General features: G+C 46.3%; 1 long non-coding RNA gene across 1 annotated transcript in view; it reads left to right on the top strand.

The window, feature by feature from the left end:
• Positions 1–4,548: 4,548 nt before the first annotated feature.
• LOC115064255 overlaps positions 4,549–10,122 on the top strand; it is an 80,905-nt gene continuing 75,331 nt past the window's right edge. The window contains exon 1 of the long non-coding RNA XR_003844103.1: positions 4,549–4,978. This is a non-coding gene — a long non-coding RNA (uncharacterized LOC115064255). The remainder of the gene's footprint in view (positions 4,979–10,122) is intronic.

Genomic DNA, 10,122 nt, shown 5'->3' with positions numbered 1-10,122 from the left:
TGTCTTCCTAACCCTTGTCTTAGAGGTGCATCTCCACCTCCAGTTTTCACACGGGTGCTGGGGAATAAAACTCGGCTTTGCCAGCCGGGGCATCTCTCCAGTCCTACACTGACAGTTTGCTTGGAGGATGGGTTGAAGGTCACCTCAGAGAGTGACAACAATCCAAGGGAATGCGATTCCTAGTTGAGAAGTATTCCAGATGAAATAAACTGCATTTAGCTTCCTAGTGTCTTTATTTAATGACCAGGGAGAAAGAGGGACATGCAATTAGTTCTTTTTGTACTTTGAAGAACACTTAACAAGATTCCTCCTGGGATCAAGGACAAAGTATGCGGGGCTTGAAGTTGTACCAGGATATCTGAAGGGACTTTTTTTTTTTAATGGAGGAAGGGGCTCTTTTCACTGAACCTTTTCCATTTTAGAAAAGAGAGAATGGGTGAAGGAGAGGGAGAGGGAGAGAGGATTAAATCACATTTGTTTTCCTGTATGGCCACAGGTACCCAAACCCAGAATTCCTTTGCCTCTAGGTCTTGAGAGGAAGCCAGCTGGGGAGTTGGCGCCTGAGCTGCTCTAAGTTGTGTGAGGAGATCCCACCCCCCCTCCCCCAGAGCAAGTATGAACATTAGTGGAGCTCTGCTCTTCCCTGTGGAGTTGTAAGCCAACCTCTGACTCCCGGGCCCCAGACAACATTCCCTTTCACCCACTTTCTTTGTTCTCCAGCAGTTTGGTGTGTGCTCGCTGTCCACGTGTGAGCAGCTCTTGATGACTGGATTTGCTTACACCATTTCTTCCTCAACACCAAGAGAGAACAGAGGCTCTCTGTGAGCTGTGGGAGTGGGGACAGCAGGGGATGTGACAATGTCACTTTAAGAAGGGACACTAAGGTTACCCAGAGATTGTGACCCAGTGTCAGGTGGTCCTTTTCTCTTATAATAGTGTGTATGTGTATGTGCATGTTCATATGTATATGATATGTACGCCTGCATATCTGTATATCTACATACCTGCATATATATATGCATGTGTGTCTTCAATGCTTTCAGTTAAAATGCAGGCTTTAAGTCTAAAGACCACTGTAATAATTACTCAAATGCATAGATTCTGGCCTTTTGTATCCTCAAATAGGAATCTTTCTACATCTGTCCTTTGGATCAGATTTTTACTTCTGACCATGCAGCCAATACAGACTTCATAGCATGCTGTGTGATCACTAGCGCCCTAACAAGCAGGAGTTCCCTAGATGTTTTCTTTGGGTGTAAGATATTAAACTAGCACAAAACTTTGAACGCCCTTCTTCTGAATGTATCCATTGTGTGTTGCGTGCACCTGTGTGTGCTGATGTGCCTGTGTGCCTGTGTGCCTGTGTGTGTGTGTGTGTGTGTGTGTGTGTGTGTGTGTGCGCACACACACATGGAATGCTGAGGTCAACCTCTAGTGCCATTTTTCAGGAGTTTTCCACCTTTATTTTCAGACTGGGTCTTTCACTGGCACAGGGTTAGCTCAAGGATCTGCTTTTCTCCTAACCAAGGGGTTACAAGCAGCTGCCATGAGATCCAACTTTTAAATGTGGGTTCTGGAAATTGAACTGAGGTCCCCAGGCTTGCATGACAAGTGCTTTGCCAACAAAGCTGTCTTTCTAGCTCTGCGAATACAGGTTTCAATTAGAACTATACAGAGCTAATAAATTTTCATTAAAAAGGTATTTTCTTTTTTGGAGTAAAGTTCTTTTAGCTTGGATCAATTTGTTGTAGAACACCTAGAAAATTTTAATTTCTATAAAGAATGTGATTTTCCCAAACAACTATTTAGAACTAAATATCTGATCCAAAAGACAGATGTAGAAAGATGCTTACTTGAGCTACAGGATAAAAGTCTAAGAAAGATGCATATAATTTTATTTTCGGTGACTGAAATAATATTTTAAACATCATAAGAGTTTATCACTCAAACAAAAACCTAACAAGAGATATGTTGGTAAACACAAAGGGAAGTGCTTTGTAGTAGATTTATTTAAGGTGTTCATATGTTATAAATTATTATGCAATGATGCATGCAAATATCTTACTTTACAGAATAGATACTATCTTTGCCAGCGTCACCCTTTCTTGAATCTTTTGTGTAAAATGAGGATATGTGCTGTCTTTTCTGTTCTCAGTAAGAAATCCACAGCTAAAATATACTTCTCCTCATGACTCTCCTACTAAATCTTGTCATTGTATTTGCCTTCATGTCAAGACCGGCGTCCTCTGACTGACAGTGCGACCCCACACACCCTGACATCCTTTTCTCTAGAGTTTCTGAATGTCAGTAATACTACACTGTGGCCAGACACCTTCCTTGTTTCCAGGCCTCTCCTCCTTGCACTCTTTTCTGTCTCAGTAGCCTCATCTTGTCATTTTTTATTTTCCCAGACTGAGAACTTTCTGTTTCTAAACTTAAGGCTGTTCTTTTCCACACTGGCATTTCCAGTTTCAGGCCTTCTGGGGGGCCTCTAGTCTATATACCACTACCTGGGTTTGAGCCATTATGCTGATTGGCTGAGGCAAACTGCGACTGATTGCTGGAGGGATTGATTTCCGGAGATGATAGAACATCTGGATGCATGGTGAAGGGAGGATTAAGACAGAGGTGGCACTGGCTTTTGCACCTGGTGCAGTTTCCTGTTGAATTTAGGGTTGCTCTTAAGTCAAACAGACCTACACCGCCAGAAACGATAAGAGAGAGGATGGCCTTGCCTGGCTCACCATGTCACAGTGACTTTAGTCCCTCCCAGCAGTGAACTCATGGTAGGAGGAGCATGGGCCAATTACTTGTTTATACCCTAGCAAAGAAACAAAGGAAGCAAACTGGAATGACGTTCTAAGGCCCATCCCTCGTGGACTATTTCCCTTAGCCAGGGTGCCACAGCCTTCGAATAGTACCATAAACTGGGGCCAGTCAATCAAGACATGAGTCTGTGGTGGACATGCAGATGCAAAATCATAACAGCTGCCTGGGCTGGAGACACTGCTGCTCAATTCTCTTTAAGCATGTTCTGCACGTGAAAGCAGGGCCAGAAGCCCTCTTGGGTTACTTTGGATAACTCTGTTTTACTCTATTCTGTACAATTACCAGTTGTCTTAGTCAGGGTTTCTATTCCTGCACAAACATCATGACCAAGAAGCAAATTGGGGAGGAAAGGGTTTATTTGGCTTACATTTCCATACTGCAGTTGATCACCAAAGGATGCAGGACTGGAACTCAAGCAGGTCAGAAAGCAGGAGCTGATGCAGAAGCCATGGAGGGATGTTCTTTACTGGCTTGCTTCCACTGGCTTGCTCAGCCTGCTCTCTTATAGAACCAAGACTACCAGCCCAGAGATGGCACCACCCACAAGGGGCCCTCCCCCCTTGATCACTAATTGAGAAAATACCTTACAGCTGGATCTCATGTAGGCATTTCCTCAACTAAAGCTCCTTTCTCTGTGATAACTCCCGCTGTGTCAAGTTGACACAAAATTAGCCAGTACACCAGTATTGCAGGTAGATTCAGGCATTCTGTTCATAACCGAAAGAAATTAAAAATGGAAGCCATTAAGGCAAAAAGAAAACAAACAAACCACCACCAACAACAAAAAAACCCAAGAAACAAGAAACAAAACCTCAAATGTATCAATGAACAATTTGAATAACCAGCTTGCAAGATTGTAAACATGGCTTCAACGTGGCCTCCAGAAAAACTGGGTCCCCACAGATGGAAGCCGCCAGTCTTTTTCTCCCTCACTAATCTCTTCTTGGTTTCTGCACATTTATCTTCTCCACTGTAGATAGCCTTCATCCACATGCCTGGATATTCCCTGAAAGATACTGAGTCTTATTGCAGTTGGGAGGGTTCTGAGGAAGATGTCAGCTTGGCCCACCTTGAATCACATGCCTATCCTACTCTATTCAATTACAGTGTGGGGGGAGACGAGGCCACAAAGCCCATGCCGTGTGCCATGTTGATGGGGGTGGTGGGAAGTACCTGGCAGGAGGGGATTCTGGGAAACAACCACATGGGGGTCCAACAGCACTGACGCAGTGACATGGTAGAGATGCTCACTCCAGGCATAGCAACCCTCGTATTTGGGAGCAGGATGACCCGTGATAGAGTGTTGGGGTCTCTCACCTCCACTAACCACTCTCCCTCTAAACATATTGTGCCCCCTGCAGACGCACAGGATTGCTATTAAGAAGACCTCCCCAGATCTTCCAGAATGCAGACCGCCCTATGTCATCGTCATCACCGCCCACTGTCGCCGCCCACTGTCGCTCGGACCAACCACTAACGTCGTCTCCGCCCACTCGCTTGAACCCGCCTTCCAGATACATCTCCGCTCATGATTGGACCGCGCAGCAGACAGAGAGAGACACAGAGAGACAGAGAGAATTTCTCAAGGGGACACACGGGCGGGCTTAGAATCCTTCCTTGTCCGATTAATAAAAATCATGCTCTGATCAGCGCAAACCGACAGGGCATTCATTTTCCTTTGCAGCCTATCCTATTTTAGGATGTTTAGCTCTTCAGTATGAACCCAGTCCAAAGTGTTTTCTGCCCACGCAGAGACACACAATAGAGGACACCCTCTTTCTATGCCACAGCATTTTTATTAAGAACATCTTTGGGGAGGGAGGGAGCTGATAATTGTTGGACTAGCCTATGACACTGAAAACTGTCACGTGTTCCCACTTTGCTAACCCTGGTACCTCCAGCTCTAGAGAGTCAACTTTGATCTCAGCTGCCGAACAATGCTGACGTTCCAACTCCTCATCTTGGCCTCAAGGGTTTGCTGAGTCAGTTCATCTGCCAGAGGCAGAAAAGTGAAGTCACCACCAAGGTCAGCAGGTCCCCCCACCCCCGGGGAACCTAAAGCTGTAGATGGAAGCTTTCTGGGAGAATCGGAAGAAAGAGTGTGACCCCACCGGTTCTTTTAGAAGAAGACAGGAACTCATCTATACAGGTCAGTGGCTTGGTGGGGAGACTTGCCTAAGATGCTCAGCACTGGAGAGCTCTTTTCCAGCACCAGGGGAACCCAGGTCTGTGAACTGTACTTTCCTGAAGCGGGTAGAGAGTGTGCGGAAGAAGATGAAGCAGAGAGCATGGAAGGCCACGCCCAGGACCCAGCAACCATGTCCTCTGCTCTATTTCTGCCTGCCCGCCCTCCCTTCTGCAGGTTGCTCCAAGTTCTCCAGCTGCTAGCCATTGCCTTTGCTACCAGAGGCTTGCATTCCATTTAGGATCCCTGCCCACTAAGCCTTTTGCTCTGTGTGCTGGGCTCTCCCGGGATCCATTGGGCTTTCTTTTGAGCAATTTCTTTTTGTTGCTATCCAGAGAGTGATCCATCCCAGAGATGCCAGGCTCTGCATCCCTTCTTGGCACCAGGCTCCAAATTCAACAGGTCAGCCCCCTTCAGGGTGGGGCTTTTATCTCCATTTATCCCAGACAGAGCTCTGTAGGTTTTAATGCAGACCTTATTAGCATGGTCTGTTTTCTTCTCCCTGTACAGGGTCTGATTCCTCTTCAAACCTGTAACAACAAGCAGAGTCTGTTGCAAAGGCAGTTCAGACACATTTATCCTGTGATTGGGTGGAACACTCACTCACATGCCTGGTTGGGGAGCACTCCTCACCTGTCTGACTGAGGTCTGAACCTGGTTTTTCTCTGTCCTTTCTTTGGATGCAGATGTGGCCTAACCATACCCTTCCCTGGCCTCTTTTGATGTCTGTTTTCCTTCTATCCAGCCTGAGAGAGAAGGGAGTGGAAGTAAGGATGGTGTGCAGAGAGAGAGGCAGAGAGAGAAATGCTCACAGAGAATCTGAGAGTGTAATGGTTAAGAGTATGGCTCCTAAACTCAGACTAGTTTTTGTTTGTTTGCTTTTCTTGTTGAATCTCTGAGATAGGCTCAGACTGGCCTGGATCTCACTAAGTAGCCCAGGCTGTCTCACAGTCAGGACAATCTCCAGCCTCATCCTTCTGAGTTCTAGGGTTACGAAGCCGAACCATGATGTCTAGCTATCTGCTAAAGTCCTGGCACTTTGGGTCTTCCGTGTGGCTGTATCAATTACTTTTACTGCTCTGTGTCTCTCTTCCTCATCCATTAAGAGGGGTACTGGCAGGATCGTCCTCTTGAGGCTGAGGAGGAAATGTGTTGGCATGCGTACTCACCTTACAGTGCTTTGAGCAGCATGTGGTACAGGGCAGGCATCCTAGAAATGCTTGTTCTTGTTATTTATCGATCGCTACCTTCAAACTGATGCCCGAAATGTCCCATGTTCCCTTCTGTGTTCCTGGTCCAAACTCAGACATACATGGGGTCAGTTTTCTCAGGGCCCACCAGAAAAAGGTTGCTAATTGTTGGAGACGGACAGCGTACTTCTGATTGGTAATTGTGTGTTTAACCCAGAAACTAGCAGTCTTGTTCCTTGGCAGATATTAACCTCCCCTCACCTACATCCAGGTTTTCCTTAGTCTGAATTGCCCTTTTGATGGTCAGTGGATATGGCTATAAACGAAGAAGGTGTGTGTGTATGTGTGTGTGTGTGTGTGTGTGTGTGTGTGTGTGTGTGTGTTTTGTTTTGTTTGTTTGAGATAGGATCTCTCTACATATCCCTGGCTTTGTAGTGTAGGCTGGCCTCAAACTCACAAAGATCTGCCTCTGCCTTCAGAGTGCTGGGATTAACCTTGTGAGCCACCAAGCCTAACTAGGTCTTTCTTTATAAGGTCTAGTTTGCTGGGCAAAGAGTTGGCAGACTTTCTTTGCAATGGCCAGATACCATATGGGTTACACTTTGCAGCCTGCTCTAGACTATCATTTGCCTTCTTCGATCTCTTCCTTCTCCTCCTCTTCTTTCTCTTCTTTATGCTTTTAGAATCCTTTAAAAATAGGAAAAACTAGCAGGGCGATGGTGGCTCATGCCTTTAATCCCAGCACTCGGGAGGCAGAGGCAGGCAGATTTCTAAGTTCGAGGCCAGTCTGGTCTACAGAGTGAGTTCCAGAACAGCTAGGGCTACACAGAGAAACCCTGTCTCAAAAAAACAAAACAAAACAAAACAAAAAAAGACAAGACAAGACAAGGAAAACTACAAGAGACATGAAAGGTCTGAGAGGAGCAAGTTAGGGAGAGGGTTTCCCGATGGGTGGAGAAGGGGTAAGGGGAAGAATGGGGTGAGTGTGATTAAAAGAAAAACAAACCAAAGCAAAAGCGGAAACTGTTTATACAAGTGTGAACATGTCAAAGAAACTAAGAAGTATTTTTATAATATGAAAACCCACCTAAGCTTGAGGAATTTAACTAAAATGGCCACAAGGTCTGTTTGGCTCTCAGGCTGTAATTTGTTGGATTCCTACAAAAAGCACTCCAGTGGTGCGAGAAGAGAGCTCTCTTGTCATCTCTGTGGTCTAGCTGCCAGCCCTGCACATGATAGATAGATCCCCTTTCAGTAAGTGGAGTGATGGGTCCCTGGCTTAGAGTTTGAAAGACCGATACCTATGTAAATTCTACTGTGAGCAGAAAATCCCTAGGGCTTAGTACATTTTTCTTTGCTCCGTCTTCAGAGCCCGTCTTTAGCCCAGGGAACAGGTTTCTTTCTGAGAGTTTGCCTTAGACTCAGGCCCTATATGCAGTTCCCATCCCCTTCTCTAGATGGACAGTCTTAGATTTACAACCAAGCTCTGCCAGAGATGTGCTGGTAAATACCAACCAACCAGTATTCAGACAACTTAGTAAATGGTCTCTGATTTATAGCCATTTCCAGTTTTCATGGCGTAAATACTTTGCCATGACCTACTTCGAGCCATGAACCTGGAGATGGGAAGAGGCACACTCCCACGTTCCTAAGGACTGCAGACCTCCTGGAAGAAAGCATGAAAGAAAGCTCACTTCCCACCACCTCTGTCTCAGGATGAGGTACTTCTCTGGTGGGGTGGGTGGGTGCCATTAGCTTCCTCTCTCAGACTTCCCGGATGTTAGCTAAGCCCTTGCTTGCTTTGATCCCCAGCCCCTGACTCTCATCTGACCCAGCAGGCTCCCTGGACTCCTTGCAGGACAGACCCACCCTAGATGCCTGGCTCTTAGATATTCTGAGCTCTGAGAAGAATAGATACATTACCTCCTGCAGGGGCTTTAAGGTGTGACCTGCTTGGCCACCCTCCTCTAGTTCTTGCAGAGAGCTTCTTGGGGACTGTTCTGCTTGTTGGGAACTTAGTTCCTGCCTCAGTTTCTCTTTCACTGTCCTTTACTCCTGTCTAGTTGGTGCCACTTTTCTAAGCCTGTATAGAATATTCACTTCTCTGATTCACACTGTGTGTCTGCCTCTGTCTCGTCACTGGGGTCACATGCGAAACACATAAAAGAGTCTGTGCCCTCGAGGGGATTTTAAGACTGAAGAAACCATCTAAACCACAGACAAAGTAAACAAGAACTATATTACGTAAGAAGAATTACATAATGGAAACAGTGAGCAGGGGCTAGGCTTTCTAGAGTTCTGAAGTTCCATGAACCTGGACTTCAACTCATAGCCTCAACCGCTAGGCACAACATCTATGTAACATCAACACTTGGTTATACAGATATGCAGCTTGAGCTCAGCTATGAACTTTCTTAATGCCATGATACTTACAGAAGGGTCAATACCAGTAACCGAGTGATGGGACATATTGTGGTTCTGTCCCTGATCTTTGGGGTAGGAAATGTGAACTGACTCTTGGCTTCATGGCCAACTGGGGCACCTACAGAGATCTGTGGTTTATCTCCTCTAGACCACACGGGTCTTGGGAGCAGAGACTGATTGGTCCTATTCCCTGCTAGAGCCCATTGCCTATGTCTCACACTACACTAGATGGTACATGGCAGGTATCACGTTAATACAGCCCTTGCTAAGTAAGCGAGTTCAAAGCTGTGTCTTTGGTTCGCTTTTTAATTCTGTTATTGCAGGAACATTACTTAGTCTTTCAAGTGTTCAATTTCTCATGTATAAAACTGGCATGCTAATCATGGTAATACTTGCTTCTAGAGTTGCTGTGCGGGTAAAATTGCAATAATCTGTAAGCATGTAGAGACCTTGGCACAGTGCCTAGAGTACATCGTGTGCTCATTCAATTTTTTCTAGCAGTGGTCCCTGTGGTCTTACAGGTCAGTATGCAGAATCATGTGTTCTCCATCCCAAAGAGACTCTTCCTTCTCCTCTTGCCCCTTCCTCCTTTCCTCCCTCCTTCTATATGTCCTCTATCTCTCTCCCCTCCCCCCTCCCTTCTGTCCTTCTTTCCTTTCGTTTGTTCCTTCTTTAAAGTATGTGTGTATGTATGCGTGTGTCTATGTGTACACAAATTTACGTGTGTGTGTGTGTGTGTGTGTGTGTGTGTGTGTGTGTAGGTCAGAGAACAACCTTAAGTGTGATCCTCACAAGCACCATGCATTTCCTTTGAGACAGAGTCTTTTGGTAGATTTGAGTTCATCAATTAGAATGAGCTGGCTGGCCAGCAAGGGCCAACATTCCAAGTGTCTCTGCTTCCTCCGCATTGGAATTACAGGTGTGTACCATCACTGTGGGTCCTGGGCATTGTCCTTAGGCCCTCGTGCTTGTGAGGTGAGCAGGCTACCAACGGAGCTATGTTCTGAGCTCGCTATTATGGAACTGGTCCCTGTTTGCTTACTGACTTAGTCCTATCAACCAAGCCCATGGTGTTGTAACGTCTGAGGGTGTGAGTGGGAGTGTGCAGCTGGTAGAGGGCACGGAAAGTGGGATTTGAAAGGGGCCTGAGCCAGTAGAGTGAGCCCAGGTACTAGGACAGAGAGCATCTCTAGGGTCCCACAGCTAGGGCAGAGGCAGCTGGGTTAATAGCCAGGTTCTGGAAGTGACATGAGCACCCATACCATAACGTGGACCAAGTGGTAAATGCAGCGGTAGCCAAGATTCAGAAACATTTCTGTGACTAGTTGTCCCTGGAGGGTGGGCTGTGTCTCACATTGCTGCTTCTCTCTCATCTCCAAGTCCATTTTTCCGCCATGCTTCAAAAGCGAAGCACCTAGAGGCTCCTCTCTGTGCCTCAAGAGCAGGCTGGCTCTCTTGTCCCCTGAGTGCTGAGCCAAGCTGAGGGGCTGCTGG

This window comes from Mus pahari, chromosome 6, assembly GCF_900095145.1.
Source record: "Mus pahari chromosome 6, PAHARI_EIJ_v1.1, whole genome shotgun sequence".
Lineage (NCBI taxonomy): Eukaryota > Metazoa > Chordata > Mammalia > Rodentia > Muridae > Mus > Mus pahari.
The sequence above is the reverse complement of the archived record's forward strand: the minus strand, read 5'-3'. Positions and strand labels throughout refer to the sequence as shown.